Source organism: Canis lupus, chromosome 33, assembly GCF_048164855.1.
Source record: "Canis lupus baileyi chromosome 33, mCanLup2.hap1, whole genome shotgun sequence".
Classification (NCBI taxonomy): domain Eukaryota; kingdom Metazoa; phylum Chordata; class Mammalia; order Carnivora; family Canidae; genus Canis; species Canis lupus.
In genome coordinates, this window is record NC_132870.1 from 14073269 (window position 1) to 14091281 (window position 18013).

The 18013-nt window shown below is 37.3% G+C and overlaps 1 protein-coding gene and 1 long non-coding RNA gene across 6 annotated transcripts in view; one reads left to right on the forward strand and one right to left on the reverse strand.

Annotated features, from left to right (window-relative positions):
* Nucleotides 1–18013, forward strand: part of CCSER1 (coiled-coil serine rich protein 1) — a 1367203-nt gene that overhangs the window by 682215 nt on the left and 666975 nt on the right. The window lies entirely within an intron of this gene.
* LOC140623862 (uncharacterized) overlaps nucleotides 14311–18013 on the reverse strand; it is a 46425-nt gene continuing 42722 nt past the window's right edge. The window contains exon 5 of the long non-coding RNA XR_012023397.1: nucleotides 14311–15494. This is a non-coding gene — a long non-coding RNA (uncharacterized lncRNA). The remainder of the gene's footprint in view (nucleotides 15495–18013) is intronic.

An 18013-nucleotide genomic window follows, 5' to 3' on the forward strand; every position in this document is an offset into this window, starting at 1 on the left:
CTTCCCCTATCCGTATCAGCCTCAAAATTCACTCCACTGCTGGGGAAACAGTAATCTAAATGGCTAAATGTATTTTTTTTAGTAATCTCTACACCCATCTGGGAACTGAAACTCACAACCCCAAGATCCAGAGTTGCACACTCTACCAACTGAACCAGCTAGGCTCCCCTACATGTATTTTATACTCATATTTTTGCAAAGAAAAAATCCCAAATTCTATGCAATTGTTCTTGGCATAGAAAATAAGTACTGAATTAAACTGACGAACAGATTAATTTTGAAGAATAGAAATTCAGAAATCTAGTTACCAGTGTTACAATAAAGTTGATGAATTCCAATATTTAAAGTTTTTTTTTCCACATATGATTGTATTTATTTGTATCTGCATATACTCACAATTTTCTCTTTCTCAGTCCTTTATTTTATATAACAGCCAAACAAAATGTGAGTGAAAGTATGTCATGTATAATCCCTAGTCATAATAATGAGCTAAAGTTACTGATACAAATTTACCAAAGAACATGGACAAATCCATCTGCCTGTATAAACCTGCTCATACATCAGCACATACATAGAGCCATTCAGAAACCATAGGCAAAGCATAACTTTGTGATAAAAATTGATATTTAGCAGAACATGGAAATTCTAAATACATTAAAACTGTTAAATATTTCATATTCGGTATTTTTCGGAACTTTACAAATATTTATATTTATAATGGTAATACAGTGATTGAACTTGCTGTGTCACAGGGCTGATGTGACAATCACATGGGCTAGTATGTGTAAAATGCTTTTACAAACTAGGAATTGAGAAGGAATTGAAAAAATTAAAGAATTAAAGGGACCGATAATAACTAAGCTCTATCTAGTCATTAAAAAAATGAATGATTCTTATTTTGTTTATTTATTCCATACCAAGGAAAGCACTGAATGGCTTTTTCTAGTTCCTTCTGATATTCCACCCTCACTGTATAAAGTCAGCCACCAGCATATATGGCACAATTTTACTTAAGAATAGGATACGTAATTTCTCAAGGAAGTATGTGAAAATAAAGTCTAGCCATGAATTAAAGAGAATCACACAAATAGGCAATATTTATCAAGTGCTGATTACATAATCTCACTTCTTGATATAACTCTATAATGTAGTTTCTATTATCATCCCAAATTGATGAGAAAATTGGAGCCATGAGGTAAAGTAACTTTCCCATCACAATTACTCTTTAATAAAAGTTATCAGGAATTATTTCATGCATATATAAATGGTTGATAGGTAAAGTAACCTTCCTATTACATACACAAATATAGTAAGTAGTGAAGTTTGAATAGAAACCTTGCAATCTGACCCCTGAACTCATGGTCTTAGGAAATACTATTATTGGACCGGAGCAAGATGGCGGAAGAGTAGGGTCCCCAAATCACCTGTCTCCACCAAACTACCTAGAAAACCTTCAAATTATCCTGAAAATCTATGAATTCGGCCTGAGATTTAAAGAGAGACCAGCTGGAATGCGACAGTGAGAAGAGTTCGCGCTTCTATCAAGGTCGGAAGACGGGGAAAAAGAAGTAAAGAAACAAAGGCCTCCAAGGGGGAGGGGCCCGCGAGGAGCCGGGCTGAGGCCGGGGCGAGTGTCCCCAGGACAGGAGAGCCCCGTCCCGGAGGAGCAGGAGCTGCACCAACCTTCCCGGGCGGAAAGGGGCTCGCGGGGAGGTGGAGCAGGACCCAGGAGGGCGGGGATGCCCTCGGGCTCCCGGGGACACTAACAGACACCTGCGCCCCGGGGGAGTGCGCCGAGCTCCCTAAGGGCTGCAGCGCCCACGGCGGGACCCGGCGGGACCCGGAGCAGCTGAAGGGGCTCGGGCGGCGGCTCCGCGGAGGGGGCTGCGCGGCCCCGGGAGCAGCTCGGGGTGGGGCTCGGGCAGAGGAAGAGGCTCCGTGCGGAGGGGGCTGCGCGGTTCCAGGAGCAGCTCGGAGGGACTTGGGCGGCGGCTCCACGGAGGGGGCTGCGCGGCCCGGGAGCGCGAATCCACCAGCGCAGGCTCCGGAGCACAGGGCGCCGGGACACAGCCCAGGATCCCGCCTCCCCCGGGACAGGCAGAGGCCGGGAGGGCCCAGGACAGCGAGGACGCTCCTGCCCCAGCTGAGCACATCAGCGGCCCCGCCCGGAGCCTCCAGGCCCTGCAGACGGAGTTCCTGCCGGAGCTGAATCCAGGTTTCCAGAGCTGCCCCGCCACTGGGGCTGTTCCTCCTGCGGCCTCACGGGGTAAACAACCCCCACTGAGCCCTGCACCAGGCAGGGGCACAGCAGCTCCCCCAACTGCTAACACCTGAAAATCAGCACAGCAGGCCCCTCCCCCAGAACACCAGCTAGAAGGACAACTTCCAGGAGAAGCCAAGGGACTTAAAGTACACAGAATCAGAAGATACTCCCAGGTGGTTCTTCTTCTTCTTTTTTTTTTTTTTTTTTTTTTTGTTTTGTTTTGCTTTTTGATTTGTTTCCTTCCCCCATCCCCTTTTTTTCTCCTTTCTTTTTCTTTCTCTTTTTCTTCTTTTTTTTCTTTCGTTTTTTTTTTCTCTTCCCTTTTTTTTTCTTTCTCTTTTCTTTCCTTCTTTCTCTCCTCTCTTTTTCTCTTTTTCCCAATACAACTTGCTTTTGGCCACTCTGCACTGAGCAAAATGACTAGAAGGAAAACCTCACCTCAAAAGAAAGAATCAGAAACAGTCCTCTCTCCCACAGAGTTACAAAATCTGGATTACAATTCAATGTCAGAAAGCCAATTCAGAAGCACTATTATACACCTACTGGTGGCTCTAGAAAAAAGTATAAAGGACTCAAGAGACTTCATGACTGCAGAATTTAGAGCTAATCAGGCAGAAATTAAAAATCAATTGAATGAGATGCAATCCAAACTAGAAGTCCTAACGACGAGGGTTAACGAGGTGGAAGAACGAGTGAGTGACCTAGAAGACAAGTTGATAGCAAAGAGGGAAACTGAGGAAAAAAGAGACAAACAATTAAAAGACCATGAAGATAGATTAAGGGAAATAAACGACAGCCTGAGGAAGAAAAACCTACGTTTAATTGGGGTTCCCGAGGGCGCCGAAAGGGACAGAGGGCCAGAATATGTATTTGAACAAATTCTAGCTGAAAACTTTCCTAATCTGGGAAGGGAAACAGGCATTCAGATCCAGGAAATAGAGAGATCCCCCCCTAAAATCAATAAAAACCGTTCAACACCTCGACATTTAATTGTGAAGCTTGCAAATTCCAAAGATAAAGAGAAGATCCTTAAAGCAGCAAGAGACAAGAAATCCCTGACTTTTATGGGGAGGAGTATTAGGGTAACAGCAGACCTCTCCACAGAGACCTGGCAGGCCAGAAAGGGCTGGCAGGATATATTCAGGGTCCTAAATGAGAAGAACATGCAACCAAGAATACTTTATCCAGCAAGGCTCTCATTCAAAATGGAAGGAGAGATAAAGAGCTTCCAAGACAGGCAGCAACTAAAAGAATATGTGACCTCCAAACCAGCTCTGCAAGAAATTTTAAGGGGGCCTCTTAAAATTCCCCTTTAAGAAGAAGTTCAGTGGAACAGTCCACAAAAACAAAGACTGAATAGATATCATGATGACACTAAACTCATATCTCTCAATAGTAACTCTGAATGTGAACGGGCTTAATGACCCCATCAAAAGGCGCAGGGTTTCAGACTGGATAAAAAAGCAGGACCCATCTATTTGCTGTCTACAAGAGACTCATTTTAGACAGAAGGACACCTACAGCCTGAAAATAAAAGGTTGGAGAACCATTTACCATTCGAATGGTCCTCAAAAGAAAGCAGGGGTAGCCATCCTTATATCAGATAAACTAAAATTTACCCCAAAGACTGTAGTGAGAGATGAAGAGGGGCACTATATCATACTTAAAGGATCTATTCAACAAGAGGACTTAACAATCCTCAATATATATGCTCCGAATGTGGGAGCTGCCAAATATATAAATCAATTATTAACCAAAGTGAAGAAATACTTAGATAATAATACACTTATACTTGGTGACTTCAATCTAGCTCTTTCTATACTCGATAGGTCTTCTAAGCAAAACATCTCCAAAGAAACGAGAGCTTTAAATGATACACTGGACCAGATGGATTTCACAGATATCTACAGAACTTTACATCCAAACTCAACTGAATACACATTCTTCTCAAGCGCACATGGAACTTTCTCCAGAATAGACCACATATTGGGTCACAAATCGGGTCTGAACCGATACCAAAAGATTGGGATTGTCCCCTGCATATTCTCGGACCATAATGCCTTGAAATTAGAACTAAATCACAACAAGAAGTTTGGAAGGACCTCAAACACATGGAGGTTAAGGACCATCCTGCTAAAAGATAAAAGGGTCAACCAGGAAATTAAGGAAGAATTAAAAAGATTCATGGAAACTAATGAGAATGAAGATACAACCGTTCAAAATCTTTGGGATGCAGCAAAAGCAGTCCTAAGGGGGAAATACATCGCAATACAAGCATCCATTCAAAAACTGGAAAGAACTCAAATACAAAAGCTAACCTTACACATAAAGGAGCTAGAGAAAAAACAGCAAATAGATCCTACACCCAAGAGAAGAAGGGAGTTAATAAAGATTCGAGCAGAACTCAACGAAATCGAGACCAGAAGAACTGTGGAACAGATCAACAGAACCAGGAGTTGGTTCTTTGAAAGAATTAATAAGATAGATAAACCATTAGCCAGCCTTATTAAAAAGAAGAGAGAGAAGACTCAAATTAATAAAATCATGAATGAGAAAGGAGAGATCACTACCAACACCAAGGAAATACAAACGATTTTAAAAACATATTATGAACAGCTATACGCCAATAAATTAGGCAATCTAGAAGAAATGGACGCATTCCTGGAAAGCCACAAACTACCAAAACTGGAACAGGAAGAAATAGAAAACCTGAACAGGCCAATAACCAGGGAGGAAATTGAAACAGTCATCAAAAACCTCCCAAGACACAAGAGGCCAGGGCCAGATGGCTTCCCAGGAGAATTTTATCAAACGTTTAAAGAAGAAATCATACCTATTCTCCTAAAGCTGTTTGGAAAGATAGAAAGAGATGGAGTACTTCCAAATTCGTTCTATGAAGCCAGCATCACCTTAATTCCAAAGCCAGACAAAGACCCCGCCAAAAAGGAGAATTACAGACCAATATCCCTGATGAACATGGATGCAAAAATTCTCAACAAGATACTGGCCAATAGGATCCAACAGTACATTAAGAAAATTATTCACCATGACCAAGTAGGATTTATCCCTGGGACACAAGGCTGGTTCAACACCCGTAAAACAATCAATGTGATTCATCATATCAGCAAGAGAAAAACCAAGAACCATATGATCCTCTCATTGGATGCAGAGAAAGCATTTGACAAAATACAGCATCCATTCCTGATCAAAACTCTTCAGAGTGTAGGGATAGAGGGAACATTCCTCGACATCTTAAAAGCCATCTATGAAAAGCCCACAGCAAATATCATTCTCAATGGGGAAGCACTGGGAGCCTTTCCCCTAAGATCAGGAACAAGACAGGGATGTCCACTCTCACCACTGCTATTCAACATAGTACTGGAAGTCCTAGCCTCAGCAATCAGACAACAAAAAGACATTAAAGGCATTCAAATTGGCAAAGAAGAAGTCAAACTCTCCCTCTTCGCCGATGACATGATACTCTACATAGAAAACCCAAAAGTCTCCACCCCAAGATTGCTAGAACTCATACAGCAATTCGGTAGCGTGGCAGGATACAAAATCAATGCCCAGAAGTCAGTGGCATTTCTATACACTAACAATGAGACTGAAGAAAGAGAAATTAAGGAGTCAATCCCATTTACAATTGCACCCAAAAGCATAAGATACCTAGGAATAAACCTCACCAAAGATGTAAAGGATCTATACCCTCAAAACTATAGAACACTTCTGAAAGAAATTGAGGAAGACACAAAGAGATGGAAAAATATTCCATGCTCATGGATTGGCAGAATTAATATTGTGAAAATGTCAATGTTACCCAGGGCAATATACACGTTTAATGCAATCCCTATCAAAATACCATGGACTTTCTTCAGAGAGTTAGAACAAATTATTTTAAGATTTGTGTGGAATCAGAAAAGACCCCGAATAGCCAGGGGAATTTTAAAAAAGAAAACCATATCTGGGGGCATCACAATGCCAGATTTCAGGTTGTACTACAAAGCTGTGGTCATCAAGACAGTGTGGTACTGGCACAAAAACAGACACATAGATCAGTGGAACAGAATAGAGAATCCAGAAGTGGACCCTGAACTTTATGGGCAACTAATATTCGATAAAGGAGGAAAGACTATCCATTGGAAGAAAGACAGTCTCTTCAATAAATGGTGCTGGGAAAATTGGACATCCACATGCAGAAGAATGAAACTAGACCACTCTCTTTCACCATACACAAAGCTAAACTCAAAATGGATGAAAGATCTAAATGTGAGACAAGATTCCATCAAAATCCTAGAGAAGAACACAGGCAACACCCTTTTTGAACTCGGCCATAGTAACTTCTTGCAAGATACATCCACAAAGGCAAAAGAAACAAAAGCAAAAATGAACTATTGGGACTTCATCAAGATAAGAAGCTTTTGCACAGCAAAGGATACAGTCAACAAAACTCAAAGACAACCTACAGAATGGGAGAAGATATTTGCAAATGACATATCAGATAAAGGGCTAGTTTCCAAGATCTATAAAGAACTTATTAAACTCAACACCAAAGAAACAAACAATCCAATCATGAAATGGGCAAAAGACATGAACAGAAATCTCACAGAGGAAGACATAGACATGGCCAACACGCATATGAGAAAATGCTCTGCATCACTTGCCATCAGGGAAATACAAATCAAAACTACAATGAGATACCACCTCACACCAGTGAGAATGGGGAAAATTAACAAGGCAGGAAACAACAAATGTTGGAGAGGATGCGGAGAAAAGGGAACCCTCTTACACTGTTGGTGGGAATGTGAACTGGTGCAGCCACTCTGGAAAACTGTGTGGAGGTTCCTCAAACAGTTAAAAATATACCTGCCCTACGACCCAGCAATTGCACTGTTGGGGATTTACCCCAAAGATACAAGTGCAATGAAACGCCGGTACACCTGCACCCCGATGTTTCTAGCAGCAATGGCCACTATAGCCAAACTGTGGAAGGAGCCTCGGTGTCCAACGAAAGATGAATGGATAAAGAAGATGTGGTTTATGTATACAATGGAATATTACTCAGCTATTAGAAATGACAAATACCCACCATTTGCTTCAACGTGGATGGAACTGGAGGGTATTATGCTGAGTGAAGTAAGTCAGTCGGAGAAGGACAAACATTATATGTTCTCATTCATTTGGGGAATATAAATAATAGTGAAAGGGAAAATAAGGGAAGGGAGAAGAAATGTATGGGAAATATCAGAAAGGGAGACAGAACGTAAAGACTGCTAACTCTGGGAAACAAACTAGGGGTGGTAGAAGGGGAGGAGGGCGGGGGGTGGGAGTGAATGGGTGACGGGCACTGGGTGTTATTCTGTATGTTAGTAAATTGAACACCAATAAAAAAAAAATAAATGTGAAAAAAAAAAAAAAAAGGAAATACTATTATTGTTTTCATACCATGTTAGATTCAAGGACAGTGATGTGTGTGTATTTAACTAAATCTATCAATATAATCAATGACAACAGTAAGGTAAAAGAAACAACTATAAATTATTTCCATATGTCAGTAGAGATGTGATTTATCAGAAGTGACAAACAACAAGCTTTGTATTAGAAAAAGAAACTCACAAATCTTAGTTTTATTTCCAAATTATGTATCTTCACTAAAGACAGTGCATTTAAACTTAGTTCACTTCCCACTAATATTGATTTGAACACCTACCATATGCCAGGAATAGTGTACTTGGGATGCATAAAGAATGATAAGATGAGGGAAAGAATTTGCCTGCCCTACGAATAAAGGATCACTAAAGAAAGAATAAGAGATAGACAAGTGAAGGGAGTCTGAGAGACTTTTCAGGCAGAATGAACAGCAAATGTATATAGTTCTAAAATAGACAGATATATATGGGGAATTAAAAATAACTCACTGTTAATGGAGAGAAGTGCGAGGTGGAGAGTGGCAGAGATGAAACTGGGAAAGAGGCAGGTGCCAGTTACAGAAAGCCTTCTGTCATCCTGTCATGGTGAAGTGCTTTGGCTTCATGCTATGGAAACTATTTGAAGCCATTTCTTCTTTTGGGTGCATTATACCTGAAGGCTATAGGGTGAAGTTAAATATAAAGAGATTCAAATAGTACAGAAAGTTGGCAAGGACCTTCAAAGGACAATTGCAGAGAAAGAGATGAATTTAGGAATTATTTGGACTTCAAATCGTCAGATTGGTGACTAATTAGAAAATAATATAAAAGGTGACCTCTGTAATATAGAAAGTGAATGGGTGACATATGGAGCCATTCCTGATAATCAGATATTAGAAGGCAGAGCCAGTAAGGGAAAGGAGGAAGCTGATGTGCTCATCATGTTTTAAGTGTCTAAGAGATCTCCACTAGTTATATCCAAATACAGATAGACATAGATGTCTGAAGCTTAGGGTAGAGATTGCTATAATGGTCTTAGAGGTTGTAAAATCATAGGTAGTACTGAAACTATGCAAAGGACATCAAAAAGGATTTGACATATAGTAAGTCCTTCAGAGTTATTTATTGAAAAATGAAAGCAAGGTATAATGAGTCAGGAAAAGAATAGTGAAGAGTAACACCATTTAGGGGCAAGAGGAAGCACTCATGGGGCAGACGTGATACATACAATTTATATAAATTTTGTCTATGGCTATAAATATATGTACTAAAATTACAAAAGAATCCAGGGAAAGTCAGCAGCAGATTACGTTAGTGTTCAATTCTAGATAGGAGGCAAATTGGACGACTGTACAGAGGACTTCACTACCTCAATTTAATTTTATTAGTAAAAATAAGCATAAAGGGCAGTCCCGGTGGCTCAGTGGTTTTGTGCCGCCTTTGGCCCAGGGCGTGATCCTGAAGACCCAGGATCAAGTCCCACATCGGGCTGCCTGAGAGGAGCCTGCTTCTCCCTCTGCCTGTGCCTCTGCCTCTCTCTCTCTCTCTCTGTGTCTCTCGTGATTAAATAAATAAAATCTTAAAAAAAAAAAAAGAAATAAGCAGTAACATATTTTAAAATTTAACAAAACTGCTTAATAAATCTATAATATATATACTTTTAATACACTTATATATACTTAAAATATTTCCTGATAACTTTTATTAAAGAGTAACTAGAAAGTGTGGAACAGAATCAATAAGAAGAAACACTTTATAAAACTTGAGCTTGAAGGTAAAAAGATGAAAAGGAGTTAGAGTGGCCTCAAGACAGGGGAGGTTTTTTTTGGATTGAGAGACTACAGCATTTCATAGATTGAAGAAAAGGACAGACAGAGGACAGTTTTTGAAATATAGAGGATGTCTCAACAATACAGTTGTGAAATCAAAACTGAAAAAAATTCATATCGTCCTGTATGATGTTTGTCCTTTAAATTCCATTACAATAGAGCTAGAACTTTGAAATTTTTAATATATGCCTTAGCATACTAAAAGCATAAACTCATTTTGTATAGTTCTGCATTATAATAAAGAGCTAAACGATAATGTTGCACTTCTTAAATGACATCATTCAAACAATTATAGTTAGACAGTCACATAATATCTTTGTTTTTCCTCAGAGGAAATTAGTGACCATGAGACTCTCACAAATTGCAGCACATTTATATTTTAAAGCATCGTGACATGGTTGCAGTACTCTTGCTAATATAATATCATCACCAAAACAACCTGGAAAAGAACACCTGCTGAAAGGGGAGAAAAATGTGTTAGACAACATATAATTTTATATTTGTTAACATTGAGAGCTATTGAAAAGATAATAATATTGAAGTTATAGAAATACCGCAAGATGGTAACGGAAAATGTATTACTTATAATATAGAATTTCTTAATGACTTCAAGAATTAATATTCCAGGTAAAATATATTGCCTTCAATCTGCTCTGTATAACAAGTGCTGTGATTCTGTGTCAGAAGTTCTTTTAGGATTTGTGGCATTTTAGTTGGCAGTACCTTTTAATTTTGCCAAATTCATCCCGCATTTGGAGGTGTTTTTCTACTTGTTCTGTAGAGAGATATGGAATATCTTTCTAAGAAGCACTTTTAGCTATAAGGGCACTATTTAATGGGTTAGAACAATAATGGAGTTGAGGAAAGGAGGACCATGATAGTAGATAGTACTTAAGAAAAATAATGGCCAGTGGTAAAGATGGCATTACGACCATAAATCTCCCATGTGACAGAAAGTCTCTTAATGAAATGCCAAAATTTTTGAATGCCTAAGACACATCAAAAAGTTGGTCCAAATCTGGCAAATGAGGAATATTTCAGCTGCCATTACCAAAACCCATTACCATAGATCCCTTGCTCCTTATTCTTTTCATTCTTATTCTCTTCCTGATTCTTTTATTTCCTCTTCTCGATCCAATCATAGATACCTCTGCATCTTGGTGTCAGTTCACCATTTTGGGCAAGCTGCCTTGAAATTCCCTCTCACCTCCAGACCCAAGCTCTCCATTGCTTTTCTCCAAAGACCTCTGCTCCTCTGCATTAGCCAAGGTCTCACGTGTGAGCTGGACAGTTTTCCTAGACGAATTATCAGTTTTATTTTTTTTAAAGATAGATTTATTTATTTATTTATTTGTTTGTTTATTTATTTATTTATTTATTCATGAGAGACACAGAGAGAGAGAGAGAGGCAGAGACACAGGCAGAGGGAGAAGCAGGCCCCATGCAGGGAGCCTGATATGGGACTCAGTCCCAGGTCTCCAGGATCACGCCCTGGGCCGCAGGCTGGCACCAAACCGCTGAGCCACCCGGGCGTCCCAAGAGATCAGTTGTAAAAGTGCTGGCTGCTATTATAACAACACTGGGGTTCAAAATCCAAGGATAGGTGTTCCCTTAACCATTTGAGAATCTAAGCTGGAGCTATTCTTAAGACAATTGTGACGCTGGTAAAAATAACCCATGGTAACTCCTAGCTTGCAGATGTGGCTCCTTTTAATTTTCTGTCTCTCCCTTTCTTCCATCTCTTTAAATTCCATCTTTCAGGTGTCAGTTTTCGGAGTAAGCCTCAGTGCGATCTATCATGGGAGAAATTCACCTCGTGTTCTCAAAATACAATAATTACCAGTCTCAGAGAACTCCCTCCTCCCCAAAAATGCCTGTCAGGTTCCATGAAGAATTTTAGACATCACTGGGGGAGAAATTTTTGTTTGGCAGAACTTTAGATATTTTGGAAATGATACAGACAATTGCCTATTTATGTTAATTTGTAAGAAGATCTTCATCTCTAAATTATAGTCTCTGAGATCGGTAATAACTACTAATTATTGATAAGAATGATAATATTAAAAATTTATCATGGGGGCAGCCCTGGTGGCGCAGCGGTTTGGTGCCACCTACAGCCTGGGGTGTGATCCTGGAGACCCGGGATCGAGTCCCACATCGGGCTCCCTGCATGGAGCCTGCTTCTCCCTCTGTCTGTGTCTCTGCCTCTCTCTCTCTCTGTGTCTATGAATAAATAAATAAAATCTTTTTAAAAAATAAAAAAATAAAATCAACAGCAAGAAAACATACAATTCAATTTAAAAAAAAATTTATCATGTACTAGGTTTTCTTCTCATTGAATCCCCAAAACAAGTATAGGATACAACATATGATTATTCTCATTTTACTTGCAGAGAGTAGAGATGCAAACAGGTTTATAAACTTGCCCAAAGTCACTTGATAGAAGTACTGCAGAGCTCTCTTATTTATACTGAAGCTACAGTATAAATAGTAGTCCTACAAAGTACTATGCCTACTCAAAAAAGAAAGAAAAGCTACTATGCGTGCTCAGTTGAAATTTTAAACAGAGAAAATTAGGGGTGTACTGACTCATTGTATTGCACATAGTCAGAAATTTCTAAGCATTTTCCATTTGAATTATTGATTCTGCTTATAGATATCCAACAAGTATCACCTACCATGAAACAATTCAGAAGAAATGAAACCAATAGACATATTAAATCAAAGTATTTAAGGATGTTAGAAAGGGGGGGTTACATACACAGAAATAAATATCCCTTAATGATGAGGGATATGAAACTTAGAAAACTTAGAAAAATGGTTACACAGTGCAGGATATAGTGAAGATGCTCCCAGATGGAACTAGACCTTCCCAGGTGTAGGCCCTCAAGGATGGTAATTGTTAAGGATGCTGCCAATAGGGAATAATGGTTCTACAAGGAACAAAAACTCACTTTTTTCATCCTTAAGAAGGGGAAAGAGAGAAAGGAGGAGGTTAGAGAAGAGAGGGAGATTATATCCTTCTGAATCATCCCTGCCTGACTATTCTGGAGATGCTAATTCCTTGTGCATCTTGTCACCATATGCCAGAAGTTGTGCAGAATGACTTCAATGCATTTTTCCCAAAATTCACGAGAGACACAGAGAGGCAGAGACACAGGCAGAGGGAGAAGTAGGCTCCCTGTGGGGAGCCCAATGCGGGACCTGATCTAGGACCCCAGGGATCAAGACCTGAGTGAAAGGCAGATGCTCAACCCATGAGCCACTCAGGTGCCCCTCAATGCTTTCTTCTTACTGAGTAAATTGAATATTAACTTCTTGGGCATTTTGTTGCAGAGATCAAGCCAGCTTAAAGTCCATTTTTGTACCATTTCTCTCTATTCTGAAAAAAATTATGAATTCATACATTCAGGAACCTCTTAAAACGTTCCGAATTTTCACAATATCCAGAAGAGACATCCAGTTTAATCTGGAAGGAAAAAATTAAAAAAGGCATGCCAGTTAGGACTTAACAATGACAAGAGACTAACACAACCTTTAAAGGGACATTTGGATTTTTTTTTTTAATTTTTTTAATTTTTAAATTTTTTTTATTTATTTATGACAGTCACAGAGAGAGAGTGAGAGAGAGAGAGGCAGAGACACAGGCAGAGGGAGAAGCAGGCCCCATGCACCGGGAGCCCGATGTGGAATTCGATCCTGGGTCTCCAGGATCGCACCCTGGGCCAAAGGCAGGCGCCAAACCACTGCGCTACCCAGGGATCCCCACATTTGGATTTTATAATGATAAGAAAAATAGAAATATAGTGTGGGCAATGGAGAACAAATTGGAAAGAACTTAATTTGTCTCCTCATTTGGTTTTTACATTGGCTAAGAGTAAATTGGGGTTATAGTCACAGATCCTGGAGGAAACATAATTACATTGATGACAGTAAATATACAGCCAACCTTATTTACAATTTTCTTTATTTTTCTTTTGAAAAGAATTTAATCCAACTGTGTATTAAGTAATACTTGTATTAGAGTTACCTTGAAAAAGTTCAATTGTAATGGCAATGAAAAACCACTATCTATACATTACTTGTGTAATATTTAAAAATTAAAGAGGAGGGATCCCTGGGTGGCGCAGCGGTTTGGCACCTGCCTTTGGCCCAGGGCGCGATCCTGGAGACCCGGGATCGAATCCCACGTCAGGCTCCCCGTGCATGGAGCCTGCTTCTCCCTCTGCCTGTGTCTCTGCCTCTCTCTCTCTCTTTCTCTGTGACTATCATAAATAAATAAATAAAAATTAAAAAAAATAAAATAAATAAAAATTAAAGAGGAAAACAGTTTTTATCCCTAATTCACCACATTATTTTGTTACTGATATTATACCCTTTAAACTTTAATACCAAGTGCACTTTCTGATTTAAATATACTTCGAAAGGGCAAGAATAGAAAGAGTAATAAGACCATAAAAACAAATTCAGAACAAAAATCCTATCTTTCTATTTTCTGAAAATACAATGGAGACTTAGTTCTGACTTAGAGTTTTGTTTTATATATTACCATTAATCTCTATTGCTTGCCACAAGTATTAATATCTGGTACTATTTTAAATTAATGAAATAAAACTTCTAATGTTTATATTTTAACAACTTAAATTGGAAAAAAATCATTTGTAATCTTAATCATTTGTAATCTTAATGCTTTAGTGTGCCTGCATATCTTTTCATTCAAAATTGAATTAAGTTCTTTGAAAAGGAACTTGAGAATTCCAAGTGAAAAAAGTGTGGTTTTGAAACAAATGGTTTTTAAAGAGAGAACAGATGTTCTAAATTTTTTATTCAAGCAGTCTTTTGATATTACTATAGCAGTAGTAAATATTTATAACTCCATATTGAGAAATTCTATAGTCCCCCTTTTCAGGGTCACCATTTGAAATTATTTTTATTTTCATTTGATTAGCAATTTTACGCATAAAATATTAGAAATATTTAATATTATAAATATCATTTATATTACATAGTGTCATAAATTTCAATGGGCTATACAAGTATATATATTTGTGCAAATATAATTTAAATTTTCTTTAAAAATCCTCAAATTAGCTCTTCCTTATTTACAATGAGTAACTCAAAGTTGAGATAGCATAAATAGAATATGAAAATACATTAGCTCAAAAGGACATGTAAACAAATTCATTAATAATGGTCAAGAGTATATATTGCAACATGAAGAAAGATTAGAATATTTTCGTTTTGGCTCAGTAGCAAACTTCTGATCTCTTTAGAATAAAAAAAGAAGTCAAAATTGACTTTAAGTACTCTCTAGAGAAATACTGCTAAGTAATCCACAAAAGTAGAACTTCTAAAAAATTAGATTAAATTATTAGTATAGAGCATGGTCATTGAAAATGACCTGACATAAAGGAGTGAAGATCTGGATTCTGTTCTTTTGTTTGCCACTTACTGGGTTTGTGATTCTGGGAAATGTATTTTACCTCTCTGAGCTTCAGACACCCAACCTTGCTTCAACAATGAGTTTCTAAAGTCTTTTCAAGATAAACTATAAGAAGTGCTGCCACTACTCTGCCAATATCCCCTTAGATTCCTTTATCATTTGAATGCATGTAAGTGCATGCATGCACGCATGCACAGGAGACCCAGATGAAGGTTTACCCTCTACAGTCACCACCTGGTCATCGTGTCAGTGAGCCATCCTTAGCTTTGGGAACCTAAGGCCACTTTGCTTGTAAAACTAACCTGCCTTAATTATTGACTGATCTGCGTGGCAGGATTGAAACCCCAGCTCCATATCATTAACTCTCTTGCCTTTGGATAGGAACAATTTTGAGATGAGACTTCCTTCCCAAGGGTTTTCCTTTAGGATGAAGCCAGTCACTGACTGAGATCTTGAAGTTGGACTTCTGGATGGACTTCCTGTACAGCTTCCTCACTCTATTATTTTCCTGGGAGCACTTCATTTTCAACTCAGAGTACATTTGTGGATACCTGAAACAAAAATAATCTTTTTTTAATTGAGGTATAATAGATATGTAACATTGCAAGCAACAGTATTCTGATTTTTTTTTTTTAGGTTTGACATGGATTTATGTGAATACTATCTCATGTCTGGCATTAGATAATGCACATTATCTCAAAAAAAAATATTGCAAGAACTACTGTACCACAATTTGTGCCTCAAACAAGTCAGAGTAAATGTTATAAATGTTACTGTAAGGTAATTACTTCATATAATCTAATAATATCATTGATATTAATAATAATATAGAGATTAGGGATGGTCCTTGCCATCTTTGAATCACTAACACATTTCTATAAATCAGATATTTCTCAAGTAGATTTAAAATCTTACCAAAAATTGGAGTCTGTTTTGTAGTGAAATGGAAAAAAAAAAAAACTGAAAAAAGGGAAACTATAAAAAAAAAGATTCAAACAAAAATGAAAATAAAAAAAAAAAGTGAATTGGGTAATCTTACACATGCATTTAAAAATAGAAAATTAATGTAGTACGTGAGATTAAGATTTATTTTAGAGAAAGATATTAGTAAATGACTAATCAAACATACATGATTTCAAGGTCAAATGAATTGAAAGATTCTGTTTTATGTTTTCATTTACTTTGCAAATCAAAAAATATTTTAAAAATACTATCTTTGTAGTATTTTTAATACATAATATATACATACATAATCTCTGAATTTATTTACAAAGTTTCAAAAAATACTGATGTGTGGAAATACTTGCATTAAGGTTAAAAAATATCACCTCTGATACAGACTAATTGTGATTTTATTTATTTTTTTCTAATTGTGATTTTAATTAGATGAATTGAACAATATATTCTTTTGAAGACTAAAATATTTATGAGGGAAAGGGCCTCTTTAATATATGTTGCTACCTCAAAATACTGTTTTTTTCTCCTAATAAGTAAAATAAGAAAAATACTACATAGCCTAACATTTTCTATATTTCACAATTATGTGCATTGAATTCAACCTGAGGGTGGGGGCTTATTTGTTGGGAAAAAAATAGTTTAAAATTAGCAGCATATTCGCTCTTACTTTGCTTATCAATAATTTCAAATATTGTTCTCAACTTTCAGTTTGGCATTTGGCAAGTTTCATTTTGACAGATCCTTGAAGAACTTAAATGCTACCTAGATCTATACTACACTGCTACATGGACTTCATTCTTGTAATGACAAACTGTTTTCTCTTCTTCACTTGATTCCATGTGACCTGTTTTATTAATGTGTATCACCTAGCAAAGTGAAATGAAAAGTATGTGGGGGTTTTTCCTATTAAACACAGTCTTAGATTTTTAAATAAAATGATCTAAAAATATATATCATTATTGGCCTCATGTAATCTGAAGTTGAGAACTGATACACAGGGTGGAGTTTCTTTTATAATAAGGTTAAGAAAGCATGATTGTCCTACTATTATCGCTAGCAGAAGAATTCTAATTATGAATTATCATCTTTATTTACTAGCTACCTCTTGTTCTGCTACTTCTTTAACTGTATCATTTCAGGACTGTGTACAAAGCACGGTGAAGTCACATAAAGTTTTAAAACATGCAAAGAAGAAATTTGTTTATATGTTTACTTTGCTCAACAGAAATTAAGATTGCTGCTCCTTTCTCTGGATTTATATTTATCAGTTATATATTTTTAATCTTTCAATCTTTATGTGTCTTTTTATTTTTGCTTACAAAAATTTTTGGATCCTATTTTCATTTCTTCTTTGTCTTTTATTTGGTAAGTTTATTATATTATTTTGTTTCAGTTTTTATCCAGGGTTTAATTCTGCCGTCTTATTTAATGCTTTTCATCCTATAATGTATGTGCTCTTTTAATGAAATTCTATAAAATTGTCTTCTGGTGTTTTGAAAGTTACATAGACTAATTTTATTGTTTTTCTTTACTTTAAGAAACATATGAGATAATTTCTCCATCTTGAATATATCAGTGTCTATACTTCCATCTTACAAAAGAAACACATCAGTATACCTCATGGCTTCTGTTCCCTCTACCTCATCTCGTATTACTAATATCTGGAATATTTCTTCCAGTCACATATATAAAGTTTCTCTTCTGTCTCATTATTCATTTGTGTAGTAATTTAAAATAATATAATGTAAATTTAATTATGTATATAGGCTTTAGAAACATTTATCTTATCCAGTTCATTGTCTATCTTTGAGTACAGCACTCCTCAGAAGTCCTAGTAATTCATTTAGCCTGTGAGCTTTTATATTACCTGTGGAATATCGGCTCTTTGATCTTGGAGAAGCTCCATAAACCAGACTATAATCTTTGTCAGTCTAGGCTAGTTCAAGATTTGTATATATGAACGGTAGGCATGAGGCATTAAGGCACTAGCAACCAAAGTTATCATTCTATTTTACAGCTCCAAGCAAGAAACAACTCCAACAGGATTTCACCCCTAAATCCAACTTCTGAAGGCAGTTTTCAAGATTGTATTTTACAAACTCTAGGGGTTGGA